Source organism: Eucalyptus grandis, chromosome 5 (genome assembly GCF_016545825.1).
Source record: "Eucalyptus grandis isolate ANBG69807.140 chromosome 5, ASM1654582v1, whole genome shotgun sequence".
Taxonomy (NCBI): domain Eukaryota; kingdom Viridiplantae; phylum Streptophyta; class Magnoliopsida; order Myrtales; family Myrtaceae; genus Eucalyptus; species Eucalyptus grandis.
Genome location: NC_052616.1, coordinates 36128109 through 36152890, shown reverse-complemented (window position 1 = coordinate 36152890; position 24782 = coordinate 36128109). Strand labels below are relative to the sequence as shown.

The following is a 24782-nucleotide window of genomic DNA, read 5'->3' as shown; positions in this document are numbered from 1 at the left end:
CCCTTTTTAACTTAATCACCTTATTTTCTCTCTCTCTATATATATATATATATATAAATCCTCCTTAAAGAAGTACATGAAATTATTTTTTCCTAAATAGGACCTTTCGGATAAAGGTCTAGACTTTCCAATTATGGACCAAAAATGTTGTGCATCTTTTTTGTACCTTCGAAATGTTGTGTTCAAATGGTCATAGTGATGAGAAGTTGTATTTTTTGTATTTGAACTGGTTAAGTATCTTTAGAAATAAAAATTTAAACTCAATAAATAGCATGATCAAAATTACAATCAAGAAGAGAAAGAAATGAAAACAAATCACTTTCTCTTTATGTAAAATATCATGAAATTGATGAAAACCGTCTTATACAAATATGAGGAATTTTGGGGATGAGAGCATATTTCAAATTTAAAAGTTGGAACGCTCCCCCTTATTCATAGACTAGGATTTTTCAGAACACTAAAGGGTAGAAACATGTAATTTGAAAGAGATTTGAGTACACGATATTGGATTTCCTACTTTATCACAAACTAATTGTCAACTATCATAGAAGCGCAGGTTATCAAATGAAATGGGCATTTAAATTTATAATTATCCATAAGAAAGGGCTCATATTAGTACGTCTTACCGATAATTTTAGAATAAGTTCTTCATTATAGTAAGATCACTAATGTTTCATGCTTTTCTTTTTTCTATTCGCCATGCATGGCACGGGTAGCCAAGCCAGTATATATGTAAATTGAAAGCGCAATAAATTCACTTGTATCAAACACCCCACCCCCCCCGGGTCCAACTGGCCACGATAAATAGTTAGGATTTCAATTCCAGGATACAACATCAAGAAGCACGACTTCAGTCCTCTACTTGATGGGTTGGATCTAGCTTGAGAAAAAGCTTGATCATACAGGCCCCACCCCGAAACAAGCCCAATACACCACCACCATGCCTCCTCCCTATCTCCCTGAAAGACCCAACTAATATCAGCAAAGTCCTCCTGCTCCCTCCCAACGATTAAAATGGGCTCTAGCAATCCTTATTTGGTGGAGCCCACAATGGTGCCCTAAGTTCTTCGTGGCGCTTGACCATTGCATGGCCGGGGCCGTGCCACCGTCAGACCTCCGCGCTGCGCTGCCAGTGAAGATGCCAAGTCGATGGCGTTGTAAACAATAGCCGACATATCCTCAAACATGATCACAACTGTACAACCTTTTGATCTAACCCAAATGAAACCTAATGAAACTTGATTTACATGTGAACATCTAAACTGGATTAAAAAATGGAGCATCTCTTATTTGAGTAGAGTCTAGAATTTTTAATTTTGTTAGAATACATCTATGAATATATGTATGCATTGTATTTTACCAAAAAAAAATATATGTATGCATTGTATGTTTGGCCTCTTTTGTAGACTTCAGCCCCACTTCCATATTATAATCTTGACCCATTAGAATTTGAAAAGACAAAACGACATTAAAAAATTTAAAAAATTAAAATTTACATTTGAATTAGAAAAGAAAAATGATAGAAAGCATATTAAAAACACGAAATTTTTATTCGTCGAATGCAGTTGAGTGATAAGCCTTTTTTTTTTTTTTGCCAATTAGTTAGAAATTTTTTTAAGTAATGCAACTATATGATCATATTTTCTCCATTTCTTGCATATTTACATCTCTGACACTATTACTTGAACAAATTACTCTACTAATACCCAATAAACTTCGTCACATTTAGAAAGAGGAACAATAAACTTGTGTGTAATAATTACACAAAGGCCCTTATCTTCCATTGGTTTGAAGATCATACTACTCATTCTCTTAAATCAACGGTGAAATTGGGCAGCTTGGGTAGACTTTTTTTTTTTCTTTAACACTCAAAGTGCATGCTATGATTACTTTTAAAAAGATTAAAATTTGATAGTATCAAATGAATAATTAATAATTAGATTGCGTTTTATACATAAGGTCTAGAGCTTCCTATGATCTTTTTTTCATTGAAACGTATCCAATCATACCACATATTATTTCATATTGTCGTGCTTTAGTTATTTCATTTATATAAAAGCTTGCCTCATTATAGTATGATATTATGAAAACATAAAATTTTATGCAATTTTAATGGACTACGCCGATATGAACGACACTCACTTCGATTGAAAGTGAGTGAAGCTTCAGACGAGACGACGGACTTGAAGCTCATGGACGACTTAAAGATCATGGACGATGAATCTAGGAAAGAAGAGCCGACAGTGAACAGCGAACGGTGGACTAAAGCTTGCGATGAGTGGGTGACAAGTGACGAGGATCAGGCGAGCGACGAAGACTCGAGCGGCGTGGCTGAGGACCACGTGAGTGGCGAAGACCGAAAGTGGCACAGCCGAGGATCAGGTGAGTGGCAAAGATCGGGAGTGGTACGGTCGAGGATTAGGCGAGAGCAACGAGGGAGAGGAAGAAAACGTGAAAATAGAAAGTCATTTGGGGATTTTTTTTAAATTTTTTATCCAATGACAGATTTTGACCAAAATTACCCCGTTCAAGTTGTCGAAAATGGCCCTCCGGTGAGGCTAGACCTTTATTAGAGATTGATTTGGCCACTTCAGGCCATTTTTTGAATATGACCTACTCTAGACCCTCTTTTGAGAAAATAACCCCACTTAGATCCTTAATTGGAAATTTCCATTTTACCACAGAGAAATGTAACACAGGCTTTCATACTTAGCCGAAAATTGCATAAAATGTTATTACTTTGACAAAAGAGTATAAAGAATCCATCCATTCTGTCTCTACTATTATGTCCACGTGTTAGCCTACCAGACTCACTCTACATTGACAGCAAGTAATGTCTTGTACCAACGTACCTCAATCCCTCAATAACAGCCCACTTCCATCTTAATGTGGATTTCATGGTATCTTCTCGATACTCAAATCACTTTATTTTCTCTAAATAAATAAGTAAAAATTCCCTCCTCCTAAAAGAAGTACATAAATTGTTTTTCCAAAATTGGATCTTACGGATAGAGGTCTAGATATTCCGGTTATGGACCAAATACTAATAGATGTGATTTTGGTCACATAGGTCAACCGATGTGCATTTTTTATTTTTTTTTGTATACTTGAAAGGTTGTGTTACAAAGGGAAAATGAATGTTGCGCTTTTGTTAGTACATGAGAAAGGTCGTAATATGGTCACAGTAAAAAAAAAGTTGTGCTTTTTTCCCGCACTTGGCCTATTTAAGTATCTTTAGAAAATAAAAAAGACACAAGATTATTTTATTGGACATCATTCTGGATTTTAAAAGAAAATTGAGATAGAAAGCTCTATAAGTAGTATGATTAAAATTGCAATTAAGAACAAAAAAGAATCGCCGCAAAATGGATGAATAACATCTAATATAAACATGATGAAGTTTGTAGATGAAGACATGTTTTAATATTTAACGGTTGTAACATTCTTACTTGTAGGCTCTGATTTTATCTAACACTAAAGGACCGAAATATGTAATAGGAAAGAGACCCCAAGAGATTTGAGCATAAAATTTCGAATACCGTACTTTGGCACCATGGAAAGTTATATAAGATCATTGTCAACTATTTTAGAAACGTAAGTTATTAGATGAATGGACGTTTTGATATGTAAATACCATAATACAAAGTTCATGTTAATACATTTTACTAATAGTGTTAGAATGAGTTCTTCGTTGTACTAAAATAACTAAATTTTCATGTTTCTCCTTTTCTATGTACCATGCCTGCCAAGGTAGTATATATGTAATTTGCAAAGTGCAATATCCATTACTCGTATCAAACTTCGCCCTTTAAATCGCATCCAATTGGCCAAGAGAAATACTTAGAACTTCAATTCTAGGATACAACATACACAAGCACAGCTGTTAGTTTACTACCTGATGGGTCGGATCTCATCGAAGAATAAAAAGAAATGAATAATAGGATTTTTACATACACAAAAGGAATCAAGATATATAGTTTCTTGATCACATCCATAAGATCGTGAAAAAATCACTCCTATCCATTTGTAATTGATGAGAAAATTTACTCCCTTAGTATACCTCTCCTTTCTCCTCCTCCTTTGTATAGTCATTCTGGCTTTAGATCACGCGCCAGCTTATACCCCTTTTTCACGAAGGTTAACCATTTATTTAATAGCCTAATGACGTTCCAATTAGAACGAATTTGCACCATTAAACTCGATTTGGGTGCCCTGAATTAGAAATTAAAGCCGCAAAAAAGACTGAAATTGCTGTGAGTAATGCGGTAATGAAGATAATTTGGACATTTAAACAGTGTCACGAAGCTTACTCATGCATCTAAAAAACTAACAATGATCCAATTATTAGGATTTGGGTGCCTTGAGTGGATTTTATTTAAAATTAAAGATGCAAAATGATCGAAATTGCTGTGGGTAGCATGATAAGAAATCAACATCTAATTTGAAGCTCGTTTTCCTGGTTATAAGGTAATTATTCAGAAATTTTTTGAAACTTCTAGATCGAAATTTTCGCAACCTAGTTAAATATCATGACATGAAATTCACATAGTAGAATTGATATATGTTGTAGAACAAAACTTGAGAATTGATTCTGAGCTTTAATAAGTAAAATTAGTTGTTGACACCTAAATTTTTGCACAATTTTTGGGTTAATTTTTACTAAAATAAAAATTAAAAAAAAACACATGGCATATAGTTTAGAAGCATTTTATTTTCATTTTATTTTATTTTATTTTAGGCCGCCGGTAAAGGGAAGATTTTTCACATATTCCGTTCAAGCTTTTCATATTTTTAGGCAATATATACAAAAGGATGTATTTTCGAGCAAAAAAGAAAATTTTGGATAGAATATGTGAAAAATACAAAAGGGAATATTGTGCAAGGTGGGTATATTTCAACGATATATTTAGAGGTATTATGTGCGAAAAAAAAGAGGAAAAAATATATACTGCAAAGATACATTTTTTTAGACCTATATAATACCTCGCGTGCAATTTGTTTGGGAGGGGAGGAATTTCGAAAAAATTTGGAGCAAAAGGGAGGGCTTTCTTCGGTTTTAGGAGAGAAAGAAAAAAAAAAGGGAAAAGAAGAGAAAAGACGTGAGCGGCAGAGAGTGAACAGTGAGGTTGATGTGAGGAGAGAAAAAAGAAAAGAAAAGAAGAACCACTGTTCTTCTCCTTCGTAGGTTTTTGCCTACGGTGTTCCTCTGCTACCCAGGACGCTGCGCCCTACACCCATCCGAGATGCCGAAGCTTCTCGCCGCAGCTGCCCGAGGCCTCCCCGCCGTCCCCGCAGCGCCCCACCGTTCGAAGCTCGTGACCCAACGACCCGCGATCCACGATCCGCGCTCCGGCTCCGTCAACCCTCGCTGCCCCGCGCCGACGTGCTGCTCGTCGTGCCCTCGCCGGAACCCTTCGCCGAGGCCCCGAACCGGTGGTCAAGATTTTTCTTTTAACAAAAAAAAAGAAAAATCGAATTAGGTAGATTTGCTTTATTTTATTAGGTAGGTTTATTTTATCTTATTTTATTTTTTATATCTTGGTTTCTTTGTTTGAAAATTTTCTCTATGCATAATTGGAAATCTCAATATGCGCTGTTTTTTATTTCATCTATAAGACTTTAGATGAAATAATTAATTAAGTGGGAATAAAATTGATATTTTGATCGATTTAAAATCAATATCGATTTTACTAGCGAAATATTATCTCTTGATCTGAATGATGTGTGATAGTTTTTAGGTAATTTTGAATGAACTTGATTGCTTTATTTATCTTGAAATATGTCTTAGTTAGAATATTGCATATTTTAAGGTTATTTGCATATTTAGGCTAAGCATTCTATTTATCATGAATTTTCGAAAATAAAAAAATCAAAATTCAAATTAATCAATTTAGGTTGCTAGATTTTAATTTAGATTGCATGTTTAATTATTTGTCAATTATTAATTTCGAAAATTAATTAAAAAAATAAAAAACCATCATGCATGTGTCATGTAGAATTAGGGCATATTTAGTATGTCATTGCATATTAGGGTCAAATAGCACTTAGTTTAATTTTAGATAATATCTTTTCTTAATTTATTATAAGTTTAGGCATTTTTTAGATATATTGCATTTCAGGATTATTTAGGTTAAGATAGTGTTTTAGTTTAAATTAGGATTTGGCTCAACCTAATTCCTAATATAAATTAAATAGGATCTTAATCTAGTTAGGTAATTTTCACATTTCACCAAATTTCGAATTTCATGAAAAATACAAAAATGTCATAGGTTAAATTAGTTTTATTATTTAGTATAAAATGCATTCTTTTAGGAAAAAAATGTCATATGCATATCATTAGGGTTAGATTCATTGAGATGCATGTCATTTGTATTTTTGCTAAGCCCATTTAATTAGAAATTACATGTCATTATGATTAGGTTATTTAGTTAATATTGCACGATTTCATTAACTAAGAGAAAACAAAAAAAAGAAATTGAGTGTTAATTAGAAACCATATCTAGGGTTGTTGATGTTGATTTTAATTTAGATGTCATATGCAGATGTTTTCGTTGCTATGAGGTAAGTTTTTGCAATTTATTTATCGTTTATTTGGGTGTTAAATTGGTGGATTGCGCACCCGCATGATCACCTCACATGTTAGGGAAAATGATTTAAAATCAATTCAAACTGCTTGCCAAATATTTTTGAAAATAAAATAATGGTACCGAAAGGGCATTAGAAAAATCTAGTGTAACAAAGTCCCCGTACCCATAGTCTCTAGTTCGTAGGAGTAAAGTAAAACTCCAGTTACTTTACTTGGGTTTCTAATCGACCCACTAAAAATAGATTAGTGGCGACTCCTAGATAAAATCTATTTGCATGTTAAAAAAAAAAAAATGAACTTAAGTCACGAATTGGTAGGTGACTATGAGACAACTATGATACATTTCATTTGTGTGTCCCCGCACCGGCATTAGCACCGGAGCATGCATACTGAATTAATCAAGTAGGTGACTATGAGACAACTATAATAGTGTCTAAAGGGTGCTTTTCCTTATTCCTCATCTATAGATATACGAGTCAATAAAATGTTGAGGAAGTACTGAAGCAGGAAAGATTATTGAGGGTTCAATGGGCAGGACCTTGTATTTTTATTTCATCTTTGCATAGATCTCTTGTTTCTATCGACTGATCTCTTTTAGATTTAGAAAGCCGTTTGTGAAAGCATTAACTTTAAAATTATAAGGGATGAAAAGGATTATAAAAAAAAAAAAAACCATATGTTTCTATCAATTTGTGATGATATTTCGTTTTCATTTTGGGCTACAAAGTTCTAAAAAGAAATGAATAATAGGATTTTTACATACATAAAGGAATCAAGATATATAGTTTCTTGATCACATCCATAAGATCGTGAAAAAAATCACTCCTGTCCGTTTGTAACTGACGAGAAAAATTACTCCCTTAGTATACCTCTCCTTTCTCCTCCTCCTTTGTATGGTCATTCTAGCTTTAGATCACTCGCCAGCTTATACCCCCTTTTTCACGAAGGTTAACCATTTATCTGATAGCCTAATGACGTTCCAATTAGAAAGAATTTGCACCATTAAACTCGATTTGGGTGCCTTGAATTAGAAATTAAAGCTGCAAAAAAGACTGAAATTGCTGTGAGTAATGCGGTAATGAAGGGAATTTGGACATTTAAACAGTGTCACGAAGCTTACTCGTGCATCTAAAAACTAACAATGATCCAATTATTAGGATTCGGGTGCCTTGAGTGGATTTCTTTTATAATTAAAGATGCAAAATGACCGAAATTGCTGTGGGTAGCATGATAAGAAATCAACATCTAATTTGAAGCTCGTTTTCCTAGTTATAAGGTAATTATTCAGAAATTTTTTGAAACTTCTAGATCGAAATTTTCGCAACCTAGTTAAATATCATGACATGAAATTCACATAGTAGAATTGATATATGTTGTAGAACAAAACTTGAGAATTGATTATGAGCTTTAATAAGTAAAATTAGTTGTTGACACCTAAATTTTTGCACAATTTTTGGGTTAATCTTTACTAAAATAAAAATAAATAAAAAACACATGGCATCTAGTTTAGAAGCATTTTATTTTCATTTTATTTTATTTTAGGCCGCTGGTGAATGGAAGATTTTTCACATATTCCGTTCAAGCTGTTCATATTTTTAGGCAATATACACCAAATGATGTATTTTCGAGCAAAAAAGAAAATTTTGGATAGAATATGTGAAAAATACAAAAGGGGAATATTGCGCGAGGTGGGTATATTTCAACGATATATTTAGGGGTATCATGCACGAAAAAAAAAAGGAAAAAATATATACCGCAAAGATACATTTTTTTAGACCTATATAATACCTCGCTTGCAATTTGTTTGGGAGGGGAGGAATTTCGAAAAAATTTGGAGCAAAAGGGAGGGCTTTCTTCGGTTTTAGGAGAGAAAGAAAAAAAAAGGGGAAGAGAAGAGAAAAGACGTGAGCGGCAGAGAGTGAACAAGTGAGGTTGATGTGAGGAGAGAAAAAGAAAAAAAAGAAAAGAAGAACCATTGTTCTTCTTCTTCGTAGGTTTTTGCCTACGGTGTTCCTCTGCTACCCAGGACGCTGCGCCCTACACCCAGATCCAGATGCCGAAGCTTCTCGCCGCAGCTGCCCGAGGCCTCCTGCCGTCCCTGCAGCGCCCCACCATTCGAAGCCTGTGACCCAACGACCCGCGATCCACGATCCGCGCTCCAGCTCCGTCAACCCTCGCTGCCCCGCGCCGGACGTGCTGCTCGTCGTGCCCTCGCCGGAACCCTTCGTCGGGGCCCCGAACCAGTGATCAAGATTTTTTTTTTTAACAAAAAAAAAAGAAAAATCGAATTAGATAGATTTGCTTTATTTTATTAGGTAGGTTTATTTTATCTTATTTTATTTTTTATATCTTGGAAATATTTCTTCATGCATAATTGGAAATCTCAATATATCACCCGATGTTTTTTTTATTTCATCTATAAGGCTTTAGATGAAATAATTAACTAAGTGAGAATAAAATTGATATTTTGATTTTTAAGGTTTAAGATCAATTTATTGATTTTACTAGCGAAATATTATCTCTTGATCTGAATGATATGTGATATTTTTTAGGTAATTTTGAATGGACTTGATTGCTTTATTTATCTTGAAATATGTCTGAGTTAGAATATTGCATATTTTAGGGTTATTTTCATATTTAGGCTAACCATTATATTTATCATGAATTTTCGAAAATAAAAAAATAAAAATTCAAATTAATCAATTTAGGTTGCTAGATTTTAGGTTGGATTGCATGTTTAATTATTTGGCAATTATTAATTTCGAAAATTAATTTAAAAAAAAAAACAAAAAAGCCATTATGCATGTGTCATGTAGAATTAGGGCATATTTAGTATGTCATTGCATATTAGGGTCAAATAGCACTAGTTTAATTTGAGATAATATATTTCTTAATTTATTATAAGTTTAGGCATTTTTAGATATATTGCATTTTAGGATTATTTAGGTTAAGATAACGTTTTAGTTTAAATTAGGATTTGGCTCAACCTAATTCCTAATATAAATTAAATAGGATCTTAATCTAGTTAGGTAATTTTCACATTTCACCAAATTTCGAATTTCATGAAAAATACAAAAATGTCATAGGTTAAATTAGTTTTATTATTTAGGATAAAATGCATTCTTTTAGGAAAAAAAAAATGTCATATGCACATCATTAGGGTTAGATTCATTGAGATGCATGTCATTTAGTATTTTTGCTAAGCCCATTTAATTAGAAATTACATGTCATTAGGATTAGGTTATTTAGTTAATATTGCATGATTTCATTAATTAAGAGAAAACAAAAAAAGAAAAGAAATTGAGTGTTAATTAGAAACCATATCTAGGGTTGTTGATATGGATTTTAATTTATTTTGCAGATGTTTTTGTTGCTATGAGGTAAGTTTTTGCAATTTATTTATCATTTATTTGGGTGTTAAATTGGTGTATTGCGCACCCGCATAATCACCTCACATGTTAGGAAAAATGATTTTAAATCAATTCAAACTACTTGCCAAATATTTTTGAAAATAAAAGAATGGTACGGAAAGGGCATTAGAAAAATCTAGTGTAACCAAGTCCCCGTACCCATAGTCTCTGGTAGTGCAATAAAAAAACTCCAGTTACTTTACTTGGTTTCTAATCGACCCACCAAAAATAGATTAGTGGCGGCTCCTAGATAAAATCTATTTGCATGTTAAAAAAAAAATTGAACTTAAGTCGCGAATTGGTAGGGGCTTGGGAGAACCCGAGTTAAGTCTAGGCTTAACAATCCATTAGCCAAACCCTAGGTGATTCACACCCGAAAAAATTGGTCGCGACATTAGTGAATTGCACCAAATGATTTTCGGTTCTCTTATTCATATCAAAATCTTCAAGTCGGAAGTTCTTGATGCACAAATTAAATTAGGGCACATAATTTATAGTGTCTAAGAATTGTTGCATGGTTAATGAAACCATAATTTAATTGTCAAATTAACAACCAAAAAGGTCAAATTGCAAAATATCATTTCTAGTTCACATGTCTTTCAATATTTGAAATTCTCATGCATAGACTGAGAATTGACTAACGAGATTCTCTATGATCTCTTCAGGGATTGTTCCACCAATCCCCGCCACAAAAAAAAAAAAAAAGGTCGTGCTTTTGTGCATTTTATAGTATTTTCTACGCAAAATTTCATACCATACAAACACTTCAAAGACTATAAAATAATAACCGAAATTCATTCTTTTGTGATCAAAGTATCACCAATATCCGTTTTAATCCTTTGGCTTTACAAACAAATATTTAAAAGGTGTCTCAAATCCTCGGCATTATGGGCTCAAGTTCTAACTTATAAGCTTTGCCTTAAAAAAAGAAAAAAGCGAGACAAATTTGTTGCAAAAAGTACAAAGCAATTATCCGTTACCAATGGCTCCCTGTTGGTGCCAAAAGCACCACCGTTAGTAGTTCAACCACATAAAAGAAAAAAAGAATAGTCCAACCTCCAGTCAACCAAATTTGCAGTTTTAGGACCAAAAAAATTATTTTAAAAAAGAATAGTTAGTACCACAAAAGACTCCAAATTGGTAAACCAATAAAATTTTACCCTAAACTAATTTTTTGATAATCAATAATACTAAATTTTTACATTTATGATAAATTTACCATAAACTAATTTTTTAACTACCCAAAGTTCTAAAATGATATATTTGCGATAAATTTACATTCTAGTTAATACCACGAAAAACCACCAACCGGTCAAATGGAGAGTAAAACCTTAAACCGGTATACCTATCAATTGTCACGTATAATCAAACTTAGTAATTTAACGATAATTTTCAACGGAAACTTACGAAGGGTAAATTTGTCACAGGCATGTAATTTTACGATTTTTTGTGGTCAAAAATTGGTTTTTGGTAAATTTGCACATGTATATTAGTTTATGATTTTTCGTAATATTTTTTTTACAAAAAAGATAAGAAAAATCATAAGAATTAATTATCATCTGCAACAGGAGCAACAACACAACTCAAGCTTCGAAATGGTGGTCCTATAAATGAAGACGAGACAATAATTCCATTGAAAAGCGAAGAAAATTTAGGAGTGGCCAAAACAAAACAAAGGAAAATTAGAAAAAAAGGGGAAGGAAGTTCGAAAACAAAGGCCTTATGGTCGGCCCCTCCATCAATATCTGGGATAGAGATGGCTGCTTCGTCTCTCCTTGATGTTCGCTCATCTTCTTTAACAAAAACGCTTGCACGACTGTCCAGAGACCAACGGACGTTCTCATCGGTCACAAATTTATTCACAACAACAGGCATATTCCCATATTGAAAATATACAAGCATGTTATGAGTGAGCGAGCTTAAAACTTGATTTAATTGATACATTTCATTTGTGTGTTAACCGTAGCTTATAACTACAAAACTATCAAAATCACAACTCGATGGGCTGCCTCCCTTTCTTGGCTGTCAATTGCCGGTAAGGGACATTGTCGGTTGCCAATGTCGGTTGCCAATGTTGCTATTGCTGTCTATCATTGCAGGTTATAGTCGCGGTCGTAGTCGTTCGCTGCTTTTCATCGTCGATGGGAAGTATTCTCTAATGAGATTATGATGTGTTGTCATTCATGGGACGAAAAAGGAAATTTTAATCTAAAGCATGATATTGCATCACTCATTTTAAGATGGGGCAGCATATGGACAATGAATCAAAGCCCAACCTTGAGGCTGAGAAGTCGAAAGAAAGAATGAACTGAGGAGGCCGTCGGGACACACTGTCATTTAAAAGAATCATAAACACCAAACGACGTTTCAATTTTTCGTCAATTTTTTGACATTAAAAATCAACAGCCAGAATCAAAAGAAGAAAGAAGCCAGAGTTTCCCTCTCTACCTCAAAGCTCCTCTCCAATTCAGCCAGTCCTTCTTCACTCCTCGCCAAACCAGAATCGAAAAATGGCAAGAAAGGCGGCGTGTCTCTGCCACGTCTCCCGAGAATCCTCTGGCTTCCGGCGCTTGGCCGAGTTCTGGAAAGAGGTGTCCCTCTCTTCTCTTTCCCCGCACCGATCGGGTTTGTCACTTTCTTTCGGGTCCTGAATTGCTCTTGCGCTGATTGCGGATTCTGGCGTTGGAGGAGGTGGAGAGCCCCAAGTTCGAGCTCAAGGTGATATGGCCGGTACGGCGTGAGCTCACTCGGCGGTCAATCCCAAGTACCTTCCCGAGCCCACCATGTCTGCTTCACCATCTCCAGTTCCGATCCTTTCGTACAAACTCTTTCGAGGTTAATTCTTTCTTTTGGTCTGGTTGAGTTGAGACTTGAGAGAGATAGAGAGAGTCCATGGACACGATCGTGGCTTTGTCAAGCGCATTTCGTGAGCTTCTTTGGACTTCGATCTTGGAGACACTAGCTCTCGCTCGATCACCAGTCCAAAGCTTGAGGTCACCACCGCCGGAGTCGTCGATCATCTCTATCGTGGACAGTACTCCTCGAAACAGAGTCCAGCTTAGTCATTTCAGCGAACACCTTCCTTGCAAACTCGGTTCCTCCTCCACAGCCTAATCAACCGCAATGGAACTCGGACAACGGCGAGGGCAAAGCAGAATGAACTGAAATCATATCTAGAATTTAGTCAAATACAAAACGACCCGATTCAGCTGTGGGCGTCATCAATGAGTCGGCGAAGGCCACAAACGTCTTCAAGCCATCGTCCTCGAAACTCAACGCCGGGTACGCGCAATCCCGAGGCCGAAGCCCAAATCAATGCTGGAGAGGGGCAGATGACGGAAGAAGAGGAGGCTGGAGCATGGCGCTTGAAGGATCGCGGAGCGAGCGTAGTCGGATTGAGATCGAGACTGTCATAGGCGAGGCGGCGATAGTGATGGCTACCGGAGAGGGGAAAACCCAAACAGAGGAGCCATCGGCGGTGGCAGAGACATGCCGGCGGTGGGAGGGGAGCTGCGCCAGAGGTGGAGGCGGAGGCGGAGGCGGAGGCGGAGGCGGAGGCGGAGGCGCAGCCACGGCGAGTTGAGCTAAGGGTCCTATCGGCTCGAGTTATGGGCTGAAGCAATGGGCTGGGCTGCGCTTGTGATTGGACCGGGCTGCATAGGGCCGAACTTAAGGGATGGGCTGGAGCTTTATTATTGTCCTTTCTCCCACTCTTCCTTTTTTTTTTTTTTTTTTTTCGTTTTTGTACTTATTTATTTTTCTATTAAAATGCATTCGTGATTCGTCAAGCGCTAAGCATCTCACAAAGGAGATATTATGTACGTATTACTACATTGGTGCGCTTTGTAACAAGATGTTGTAAAGTACTCTATACGACAAACTCAACATATGTGTAAGGAAATATAAATGCCATACAATTAAGAAGCAATCTCTTCATAGAACTTTTGTCTCCCATGATTGGAAATAACTAGGACCTTCATATTTAATTTAGCATTTCAAAAAGACGGTAGAAAAAAAAATTTAAAATTTTGATGTACTTTTCCTAGAAACTTGTCTTTAGGTAGAGAATGCAACAACAAATAGCTAGGAATTCTCTCTAATTACCAATGTAATATGGATAAAGCCATACAAATTCAGGAATAGGCCTTTTCCCCTTTCTCATACCTTAGATGGTCTTGAGGGATAAACCGTAGGTGCATGCAATTAGGAGGTGAATGAAGACCATGACCTATTTATGTAGCATGTATTAATAGACTTATTCATTACAAGTCATTATTAAAATATTGATCTTCACTATTCGGCCAATCACTTTATTATTGCAACTAAGACATGCTAACCCTATATAATAATAACACATAACCATGATTGAGCAACATAATATTCTCAATATATTTTGTAAATATTATAACAGAGCATTTTTCAAGGACCAAAATATCATGCAATTAATATTAGCCCACATTTTATAGAAATTTTGAACACATTATGGCCGAAAATTACAATCTTCCTATTAGTGTTACACTATTGGTCTTTCAAGCAAATGTTTTGGTATTGTCAAATGTTTTAATAGATTGGGATGTGATATGATCATTACCAGCTAAAAAGAACTCAAAATTCAACATTTCATAACTGGAAGAAAAAAGATCTCTCATGGAGGATTGAACAATATAAAGCACACTTGGGGAAGAAATTGCCTCTTGACCGAGCAAAACATTGAGACTTTATTTAATCTTGGAGCCACCACTTGACTATCTAAACCAATCATGGTCATTACGTGACCATATCAAATCATTGAGATTTTCCCACAATTTTGTATAATGCTAGGCAAAGTCAACAAGGATAACCACATTAACCGACTCAACAATATTATCTATTCAAGTGTGTTCACGACATAATTGCTACAATCATAAAGCTTAAATCCATCAATGCATTCTTTGCCAGGAAATCCATGCAAATGACATTTGAATTATATACCACTTTTATCATCATTAGGGATCACACAAGGTATAGTCCGAACTCTAGTGCTCAAACACATCAATAACACGCCTAGAATTAACTCAAAGTTCTAGAAACTCCAAAAAAAGGAAAAAAATCAAGTAGATTACATAATATGTTGATGACAAAAATTAGCATCAGAAACATGGTGCCTACATAGGGTCATGCCGTAAATTATCTTAATGGTCTAATAATTAAGTTAAAGTATGAAATTAACACGTGACTGAAGCTTCAATTCTCAGTGAACACATGACCACCAAGCAAAAACTGATCTGGACAAGAATCAACCTTCTCCTCTCGAGCTTCTTGAGGAAATTCTGTAATTGGAAAAGTAGTAAATGGCACATGCATTGTAAGGCAGAGTGCATAGAATCATTTAAAGCTACTTTATGCAATGTTAGATGTTTAACTACATCGTCTTATAAAAAAAAATACAATTTTAAACATTCCCAATAATATTCAAACAAGTCTCTATACTCAAAAGGCTGTTTGACCATACATTTGTGATAAAATAATCAATTGTTTCTGATATCACACACAAACAGGAGAATATCTTATGCTAGAATCGGCACCAATCCAGATTTGTGCTTTACATGTAGAATACAAAGAGTCACAAAACTATAGTTCAGAAGTAATTTCATGACGAGATCACCTCAAGAATGGGAACTACCTTGAACTGCAAGTTTGACTTAGGTTATAGTCAAATGAAGAGATTAACTAACAGGAATAACAAAAATGAACAATATAATTGGAATAAACCAAGAATCATGAATGAAGAGCAAGGATGTTGTCTAACTTAATATTGAAGACCTCTATAGTGTCCTCATTGTGACTCGCTACTATCATACAAGGAAATTTATAGCTATAGGTATACTCCATCTTAGCATGAGCATCATATCCTATTGCCACAGCAAGAAACATCGCCACAGCACCATAATTCATGCCATTCCCTTTTAACAGGACTATAAAAGGTTACACCATGCAGCCCACTTACTATATGCACAAGTAACTAACAATCATTCAACATGCAACTGCATCATAATACCATACATGTTGTCCATGATGTTCAGAAAAGCGACAATCATAATCCAAAGGTCTTACCTAGTTGTGCAAAGCCATGAGAGGTTCCATAGGAAGAAGCAATGCACGCAGATCTAATAAGAAGCCTGAGTAACCCATGACCCGTGAGGCTTTGGAGCTGAAATCCAAATATTAGCATTCAGTATTTATCTATAATATTTAAACTAATCATATACCGCACAATGTCATATACATCAAATGAATGAAAAAGGATGGGAAGATGGCGATGGGAAATGATATTCAAGTTACAGAGTTCTATAAAGCAGACAAGGAAATCAAATTAATTATATAATTGCCTAGACAGATTATTTCAAGGCCATATTATCTGTATGTAATGAGTTGCCAAAGCGTACTAATTATCTTAGAAGCATGAAAAGGTTAAGGTAAGATCAGTCTCTTGAAATACATGTAACTAAAGAGCTCAAATAGGAGAATTGCTCAACCAAGAACCATATATGTTAGTAATTCACAATAAGGATCAAGAAGATACTTCTCTCGATGAGTCTAATGAATGGATTAGCTATTAAAATATTGCACTTCGTCTTTTTCCATAACCAAGGATATGGCATCCCATTTCTCAAATGACAATCTGGCTACAAATACCTAGTCTAGAGGAAAAAGCCACATTTGATAAATAAAGGCATCTGAAAATTGGCCAAAAGGAAAGACTGTGCATCTATTACTCTTACCTTTTGTTACTAAGCAAATTCCACACCCATTCTTTGCAACCATTATATGGCTGAACACCGTTCCATTGAATCAACTATACTTAGGTTGCATTTGATCAGATTTCCATTACTGCAAGAGAAACAAGAAAAAAGTTGAAACATTGATAAATCACAGAGACATTTGAAAAGGGGAAAAAAGATTAAATTTTAATAGAAGCAACCGACTAGTTTTGATGATTCTGCATTTTCACCTAGCTCGTCAGCTTGAAACCCAAAACAGATTCTATTTGGAAAACATGTCCAAATACCATTCAAGAGATAATTTAGCAGACTAATTGACAAAGCACTATGCAAAAGAAAATATCATCCAAGCAAAAACAAGTTCGTGGATAAAGGACGCTTAACTTAGGAAGTTTACATTTAGGTCTGTACTACAGAAAACAGATATTCAGGCAAGCATATTAACTCTGAAGTGTACTATTTAAATCATTTGACAATAACTAGGCAATACAACTTGGTAAACTTCTTGCATTAGATTAAAAGAGGTGTGTTTGGGTTAGGGCTTAAACCTAACGTCCTTCAGGATCAAACAGCATGTTGTAAACAGGGCATACTTTAAGGCTTTTAATATAGATGGACAAGTTCTCTCATGGAGTTATTGGCATTGGTGATCTAATTGAGAGAAGATTTATGGATTACATGTATACTAATACTAGCTAGGATGGGTTTCAATTAGCTCTATCTTCCAAACGTCGCATATGAACCATGCTCCCTATTAACAACAGTCTCATTCTCTCTATCATGAAAATATGCAATAATTAGGGATAGTTTTTGAGATTCACAAGGTGGTCCTTTATCTGCAAGGAGCATCCTCTTGCTTGATGTCGTATTCAGAAAGGCAATGAGCTACTTCATATTTCCCACAATACATTTCACTTGTAATCAGATTATTAAGAGCAGCATACTTGAGCTTCTTCTTTTAGAACTAATAATTCAACAGAAAGACGTTGTCTGTAATCTAGATTAGCTACTTTATGCACTGCTCCAATCACAATGAAATAGATCCTATTTCACTAAGTTTTTAACTTTTTATGTCAACAAAGTTTGAGTAAAAAATTAATGACTTCTGAATGAGGTTAGAAAACATGAAATGTTAGATCATGGCAGCATTAGACAGATGAAAAATCATACTGGAAATAAAGCCATACACCACAATTTAGGAAGCACATGCCCTCATGTATGCAAGAAGAGACAATTGTAACTAACAAACAAGAAAAGAGATTTCTTTATTGAGTACATTGCCCATGGCATATCAGAAATTCCTCAATTAATATATCATATTTCTTTGAAGAAGCTAAGCTTGCTAAATATTGGAAACAAATGCCATACACCACAATTTAACAAGCACATGCCCTCATGTATGCAAGAAGAGACGATTGCAACTAATAAACAAGAAAAGAGATTTCTTTATTGCGTACATTGCCCATGGCATATCAGAAAGCATAAATTCCTCAAAGTTAAAAATCATAATTCTTTGAAGATGTTATATTTACCGTTTTAAGAACATTAAAGACATCAAAGAATCTCGCTAGAGTGAAAAAAACACAAGGAAGAAGAAATGAAGAAACAGAGGGGAATGGGAAAAGGAAAGAAAAATTTAAGGTTACCTTAACTTGTAGTACTTCCTAGAAAAGTAAATTTTTTAGGGCAAACCGAGAGAAAAAAAAAAGTAAATGTCTAACAAGTCACATTGATTTAAAAAATAAAAGGAAACAAAGAAGGGAAATAAAGATATAATATTAACTTAACTTCTTGACACTTCTGGAAACTCGAGTTTCTTAGATTTAGACTTGGAAAGAACAGAAAAAGTGGAAAATTAGTTCCATAAACCTCCATTTCATTTCATGGTTATGTGTCGCAATAATTAAAGTGTGGCAACAAACAGAATTACTATGAAACCATATCCATCATTAATCAACATGAGGAGTCATATAAACCTCTAGTAAGCTATACTTGTCAATAGACGACGTCACAATTTCAAAGGGGCGCTAAGTAGATATGAAATCAGCAACGAAAGCAAGTTCCGAAACTGACCTAATGCATACCTCAGAGGTACTTAAATGCAATGACTATTGAGCCACAACCTCCAAATTTATCATCTACACAGCCCTAATATGCTTCCTCTACACCTAAAAATGGCTAAGAGTCATCTAATCATATTTGAATAAATAAATTTGATGAAAGTTTAGTATTATTTCAGTAGACCAACAGCTGTACCAACGATTGATAATGCTGCTACTGCACACATTATGCATGGTTCACCTCACATAAAGGGAACATGTTGAAAATTTCTCTGCAACTTCTGCAGATGGAAATCCAGCCCACCGCCACTGCTCAAGAAGAATATCAAGAGCTTCCATTTTTGCATGTCTTGTTGCCTAGGAAAAAAACAAGGAGAAAAATAAAGAAAGCTTATCAAACTTTGGAAATTTGTCAGAGGGAAAGTTGCTTTTAGTGTAGTTTCAACATAATTTAGGAAATGAATTTCATGAAACATGTTTTCTCCTTCACATTTATTTATTTATTTTTACTCTTGCTTAATGTTTGAGTAGGTGCATCTCTCAGTGCCATTTCCTTCTTCCTCTTAGAGTTGAGAGCATTTGTAGATCAAATAAAAAATAGTTAACAAAAGCAAATAATAACAACACAATATAAGTTGTCTTCTTCCTCTTCAAATCACCTCTTTCGTATTTGCTCCATGTTGACTATACTTTTAAGGCTTGATGGTGCTCATCCTTTGCTCGGTATGCAGACTAAGTGAGGGAGCTTAGAGTGCATACAATGTATCCTAGGGACAGGATTTTCGTCAAAGCCAACTGCGTTAGATCATGAATCCTATTGGAAAAATCACTTTCTGTAAGACAGAATCATCGATACACCTTATCCGGAAATTTATTATCTATCTTCAAATACTCACAACACTGAGAATCTAAGAGAGGATCTTATGCATGAAACATGGACAACTCTCTTTGCTCCTCAATATTAGGTATTTGATCTAATTTCTAGTACTCAAGCATTATATTCTTCGAAATTTAACGTGAAATTGCAATTAAACTCCCCAAACTTGAGATTTTGCAGAGTCTCTTGACTCGCTTCCCTCAACTTTAGAATTTTGCATCTCTAACAACACCTTATTAATCAAGAGAGGTGAAGCCACCATAACAACTCGCCCTCTCACGTAATGCAAAGCAAGAAATAGTACCCAGAATAATCTATAAATTTATAATCCGTTGAGGCCATCAAGAGCACGTTAACATTTTCAAGCATGCAATACAGCACAATCTATGAGCGGTCAACATTCTGGTCCAGAAGCTTGCAACAGCTTTATTTCAATCAATAAAATAAATGTAATTTATCTATTCTCTCTCTCTGATTAAAGCTTTTTCTTTGATTATTCTTGGTCTGAAATTCAGACAGAGCACGATGGCACAGGAGAATCGTGAAACATTGTACATAGTAAAGCAAGATTCTTGCTATTGTTAGCCATAGTCATATTTTATGAAAGAATAATGGGAACAAAACCATTTACAGCCCCATAATGCATAGAAAATTCCACTCTTTAACAGATTTGTTCAGATATACTATATTAGCATTTATTAAAGAAATGTTTAAAGTAGAAACACAAAAAAGATTAACAATAACTGTGAGTGGATAATGTAAGGGTATCAATTCAGAACAATAGCAATGCTATCCAAAATTTATAAAAAGGGGTGGAGAAGCAATGATAAACAAACATTCAGATCATATCTCCTAGCTATAAGATCAAGATCTTGCAGGTCCTGTATAATATATTGGTCACAAACTTCCAAGTAATGATAAGTAATACATACTCATCCTGTAATTCAGATGCAAATCCTGCCCGACACTTTAACCGATATGGCCCTAACAACACCAAAGCAAAAACTGCAACTAATTTGAGAAACTACATGTTGCTCATTCTAGTGTGTCTTATTATTGGTATGTCAGAAGTTTATCCTTCATTAATCAGGTTTCACTCAAACATTCAAGAAGCATCTAGTAGTTTTAGCTTCTGGGTCATTTTCCTTCATAAAAGCTATAGCACATAAGTATAAAAAGAGAATTTTAAACTGTTGCAAAGGCTTGAGAATTCAGAATCAACAATCAGCTTCTGTCTCTATTCTACTGGATAACTAATGTAAACTCCATGTTTCTGGTGATTATTTCTTTTTCATATCCACAGTCCAAAGGGCAAAAGAAAATAACCACCTAACCAGTTATACATGGGCACAACCAATGTTCATATTACTGTCACTCTCCCAAGTAAATTTGTTTTTCAATTCTCTCTAGTTGCCAGAGTCAAGAAGTGGTTAAAGGACTCGACAGTCAAGCGACCTTTCCTGGTGGCTTGCCATCTCACTGCATCTTCTTCATTCCTCTATTGTTTTGCCTCTTCAAGCGCCTCAAAAAACATACAGACAGAGCCCTATCCCAGAGTTTCTCAGAATTCAATTCTCCTGGCAAACCTATCACCCACTGCACATCTGTATGATAAGTACATACTACACATCCACATTTCCTAGACACCTCAAAAAGCACCCAAATCCCTTGCTTGTTTTTCCTTTGAACCTAGACTTCACCTACTTCTTTCAATAAATTGCCACCCATGAAAACAAAGAAAGAAAAGCTACACCTTCCAGAGATTGTCCCCGGTTTTGCAGCCTGTAATGTTGATAACCTACGAATTCACTATTAAGCATTCACAGACAGAACTCACGAAGAAACACCAATTCAACGTCACTCGAACAAATTCAACGACACATCCTTTAAGTTCCCGCGCAATTGCAGCACCAACCGAATCAAATTCAAAATCCTTCTCAAGTATTAAATCAACTTAATAAAATTCGGATCTGCCAAGCGTTACTCGATCTTTATAGCAAGCTGCGTGAAGCCCGAACCTCAAGAGACCCGGGCTACGTAGCGCCTCCATGGCTTCCATCGGCAAGTGGCAGTCCGTCGCCTCTACTGGGCGGTCTCCGTCAGCCGTCGGTTCGCTAGGGATTCTGTTTCCGGAAGACGAGCTTCTTCTTCTGTTCGTCGACTTCCGTTGGCAAGTGGCGATCTTCAATGCGTCAGAGCTCATTGGCGTCGTATCAATGAAGTTGGAAGTTTGGCTATGGCGGAGAAAAAGAAGGAGGTTACGGCGGGAAAATCAAAGAAACTCAATAAAGAGAAGAAAGACTTACAGAATCCCATTTGGAAATAAAATTAATTAACCCTTGATTAACTAGGGTTAATTAATGGGATTTGAGAAAAACAGAAGGTAATAGTTTATTTAAACAAGCGATCATCAAATATATATTATATTCTATAACGATGGAAGGGTATTTCGACAAAGACCAAAATAAGTTTTGATAGATTTCTTTTGTTCCGTGAAAATTGGATATTAATAGTTTTCAAAAAAAATTGTTTCCATAAAAATGACATAATGGGGTAATTTTTATGAGTCATGTAGTCGAATATGTTTCTCGTGATAATTGAGTAAAGGGAGAACAACCGAGATTGTTCCGCGATTTTATACTCAATTATAAAATGCACAAGTGGGACTTGAATTGAGGGGTGAATCTAATTGAAATTCACTAAATGCAAATAAAAGTGGATGCAATGGAATTGAGATTACATTGAACGGAAATAAATTTTGAGACAAAAATACAAGGAAATGAAAGTGGCGAGAACTTAAGGTGCAAGCAAATAAAAACATCAAAAAATGTAAATCTATGTTTGCATACTCGCCACAGGTGAGAGCACGTGAACTTGTTGTTGTTCGACTTTGTTTCGCATGAAATTTTCTCCACACACGCGAAATTATTCACCCAATCCCCCTTCTCATGTAAATCTCCAGCCACAACCTTTGCATGCTTATTTTCATCGTTGTAGCTAGCAAGTTAACGCCAATTAAAATGGACACATAAATTGCCTCAATGTTAATATATGGGTAAAAGCAGGTATTAATAGCGGGTCACAAGTTCTTTTGAGAAAAGAAGGCGAGAAGAACAACAAGAAAGAATGAATTGTAACGGAGATCAGCGAGTTCATTTACCTATTTGATCATTCTAACAACAAAAGCTGCAAGCCAACGCTTCCATCCTCATCTCTGCCGATCGAATTGGAAGTCAACATATTCTTGTCTCGCATGCCATGAGGGAGAATAAGCTTAGGATTTCCCTTTGATACTATTTGACTATGTTCCTCACTACTCCTTTGATAATCCCGCAAGTCTTTCTGTAGATCTGTCTCGATCAAACTATCTTGGTGCATAAGTGGACTCTCAACATCTAAATTTGTTGGTTCAAGAACAACCTCGCGGAGTAAAGCTAGATCAATTAGCCGATTATCTTGAATCCCAACCTTTAAATTGTCATCAAGTGGCTTGCATATTATTCGAAATCCCAACTTTTTCACTTTTGTAGCTGATACCGTAAGGCTAAAGTGTACATAACTCCCATCAATCTGACCAAAATTGACGTCTCCCCACATATCATATGGTGTGAAATACCAAAGCACGATTTGATCAGAATCCATTGCCAAGAAGTTCATTCCTCCTTTGCAATCCCTCATTTCGCCATTCACATGTGGTAAAATCTCAACTATTGGAAACTTTGTTTGTTCATCATTATTGAAAATGACACAGAGAAACAACCCAAGAAACTTGTCATACAAGTCCTTCGAAGCCATGAATGATACGGAACTCTCTTCAATAGGGAGGACCCACTCTGGCATCTCTCCTTCAGGGAGCCAAATTATGTAATTAGGAGGCGTCTGTTGTAAGGATAGACCGTTAGAAAGTACTAAAGTTTGTTAATCATAGTTCTCAAATAAAAAAAATCATTTTGAGTTTAGTTATTAATCCTAGTGAATTCCACTTCAAACTAGAGCTCTCTATATAAGTAGAGATTCATTGACCCTTGTTGGCATTAACATACAACTCTCATGTGATGGAAATTATTCCTCTAATAGTATGGTAGCCAACTTTATTACATGCAAAAACGTGCATAATCACTTTATATGTGTTTGCTTTTCTTGAGCCTTTGCATCTACTACTATTGCAATATACAAGAGCACAATACATCCTGCATATACTCCATGAGAGAGAGAGAGAGAGAGAGAGAGAGAGAGAGAGAGAGAGAGTCTAACCTGGTCCAAAGAGGGAATGTCAGCCATGGTCAACACTTTACGAACAAAAACACAAGATGAATATGAATCTCCACTTTTTTGAAGAGATTTGAAATTGTTGGCCGAAAGATGCTTCAGAAATGGTGGCAGCTCGGGTATATCTTGTAATTGATGCCAATATGAAATTGCATATATGGACAAATGATCACGCTTAGGAATAGATGTGGGAAGGCTAGTAACATTGCTCTCTGCCAGAACTAACATTTGCAAGAAGGGAAAACAGGAAGAATTCTCGAGAAATTCTATTCCGGAAAAATTACATCCCCCAAGAGATAAATAGAGTAAATTTGAAAGTCCAATCTTCATGCACGGATCAGCTGAATTCTCGTGTTTTGGAAATCCTATTAAATTTGGGCAATACCCAACTTCCAAGAGTTCAATGTTTTGTAACTTGTAAATGCTAGATGGAAGACTTACCAAGTTCTTGCAGTTACTTAAATCCATTATTTTCAAAGAAACAAGATTTTCTATTGATGAAGGAAGTTCTTTAATAGCGGTCCCTTGTAAACTAAGCTTTTTCAAGCCTTTGAGTTTACATGGAATATCAGGGAATCTTTCAAATTTTCTGCACCCCCTTAAATCCAACAATTGTAACTTGTTGTGATATGCAATAGATTCATGGGCTTTTACCAAGTTTTTGCAATCACAGAGAACCAATTCCTCAAGATTTGGAGCACAAGAAAGGTCGGGCATACGAACCAGTGATTCACAGTTACTAAAATTAATGTACTTCAATTTTTGGAAGTCCTGCAAAAACAGCAATACCAACATTTCATAAAATGGTACTATAAATTG

At 35.5% G+C, this 24782-nt stretch overlaps 1 long non-coding RNA gene across 1 annotated transcript; it reads right to left on the bottom strand.

Moving 5' to 3' along the window:
- Positions 1-16136: 16136 nt before the first annotated feature.
- On the bottom strand, positions 16137-19176 carry LOC104444771. The gene is made up of 3 exons (XR_005550875.1): positions 19059-19176; positions 16758-16866; positions 16137-16186 (listed from the first exon to the last, which is right to left on the bottom strand). It is a non-coding gene; the product is annotated as an uncharacterized LOC104444771 (long non-coding RNA).
- Positions 19177-24782: the final 5606 nt, after the last annotated feature.